Below are 2119 nucleotides of genomic sequence, written 5' to 3'. Positions count from 1 at the left end.
TTTCAAAAAGAGAGAGAGAGACTTTTACTAGGAGGCTAATTGATAGGGGTGGTATTTGGGGATTCCTCAAACTTGCGCCTATCAGATGTCCAGTGAAACAAATTACTGTGGAGGGAGCAGGATGAGAGGCCATGCAGAAGGCCTCTGATTTAATTTTTTGTTGAATGTCTTGTCCTGCACTAGTTATCACTTCATCAGCTTGGGAACTTTAGGACTTTGTCTTCCTGTCAGTCAGATATCCAGAGGCTCTGGAACCTGTTCTGCCTGTGCCAAGCATTCCTATCCAAGTTAAGAAGATGAAATTACAGCCCTTCATAAACAGGGGGCTAGTTTCCAGAAGGCACACAAGAAAGACAACATGATGGCCTTACTGCTGACTTTCTTCACAGTCACATTTTCAATAGTTCAGATCCACAGAGAATGGACTTCTGGAAATGTGCACACTCTTAAAATCAACAGATACACGGCATTCTGCTCTCTCTTCTCATGCATACCCTTGTTGTTGTGGATTTGAGCCCATTTTCTACTCATAGGTCTCATATGACAGAGTAGAACTGCCTCATCGAGTTGTTTGGTTTTGTTTTTAAATTTTTCAATTGTGATTTGAGGGAGCTCTTGTATCCTAGTGGTAAGAAGCTGTGCTGCAATCCCAAAAACATGTGGTTTGAATCCATCTGTGAGAGAAGGATGGACAGTCTCCTCCTGTGTGATTTACTGTCTCTGAAAACTCGCTGAAGCAGCAGCAGCTGTAGGTCAGTTCAGACTCAGCTTGACAGTACTTAACAACAACAACGTTGTGGTTTGGGTGAAAATTTACAGAACTGATCTGATTTCCATTCAACAATTCATATACATTTTGATTTGTGACATTGATTGAAATTCTTATACCATAGCAGCACCTTCCACATTCCCTCCCTGTGTTTCATCACCCTTTTTTCTTACTCCATCCTCCCTTCTGAACCTTTGACTTGGGAAAATGTTGCCCTTTGATTGTGTATGGTTGCTTCTGAGCAGTATCTCTCTTGTGTTACTGTTCACCCTTTTGTTCTTGTTATGTATGTTGGAGTCTGCACTGACTCATGGCTGACTCTAGTGAGTTTTCAGGAGCTGCAAATGGTATGTGAGAAGATTGTCTATCTCTGTCCTGTAGAGCAGCTAGTGGATTTGAACTGAGTTTCTTTGGATTGGCAGCACAACTCCTTACCACGAAGCCACCAGAGCTCCCATTCATCCTACAGACCTGTGTATATATAAACTGAACCATGGGGTGAGTGCAGATCCAGGTCTGGATGTAATTTTCAGGAGAGCAGATCCCCAGGTCTTTTTCCAGTAGAGCTATCAGGTGGATTTGAACTACCAACCTTTCAATTAACACTGTGCTCCTTGTGTGTGCCTGTTAACTTTCCAAAGAAAATCAGGCAATTCCGGCAATCAGTGTGGGAGGGGCTTGGTGACAATGGCCAACTGCTTCCAGCTCTTTTTTTTTTAATTTTACTTTTTTAAAATTATTATTATTTTTGTGTGAGTGTACCGTCAAATCAGATCTGACAGGAGGAAACTGTCCCTCTTTCCCTGGCAGAGCATCTGGTGGATTCGAACCGTGCACCTCTGGGATTGTACTTGCAGGTCCTTGCCATTAGGCCACCAGAGCTCCCCTCTTCCAGCTCTTTTAATCTGGGTTGGAATGTTCTGGCCTGAAATTTCACATGGACTGTGAAAAGGACCCACTAGAGTCTGAATGCCTAACTGGACATTTTATCACTTTTAATTTTACATGAGCAGAAAGCCATCTCCAATCCAAGCAGGAAAATGCGTGATTTAATGTCGCCATTTCGGGCGCTGGGGCGAGGGAGGAGTCGGCCTTTTCCAGGGCGGTCTCCCCCTCCTCTGACACATTACACCAAGGCTCACCTCACTCACGCCAACAGCCCTATTTAGAAAGGGTGACGCGTCAATAAAACTGCCTCTGTAGAGTGTGTCTGAGCGACCGTGGCCCAATTTACAATTCTTACCCACAGTTGGGGATGGCTTTTTCTTTTCTGCATGGAAAGCTCCTACAACAAAGCCAGAATCTGTCTAGGGTGCTTTAGGGGAAGGGAAACCCATCTTCCCCTTTTCC

Source organism: Elephantulus edwardii, unplaced genomic scaffold, assembly GCF_000299155.1.
Source record: "Elephantulus edwardii isolate Elephantulus edwardi_28Jun2011 unplaced genomic scaffold, EleEdw1.0 scaffold00151, whole genome shotgun sequence".
NCBI classification, from domain to species: Eukaryota; Metazoa; Chordata; class Mammalia; order Macroscelidea; family Macroscelididae; genus Elephantulus; species Elephantulus edwardii.
Note: the sequence above shows the minus strand (reverse complement) of the source record.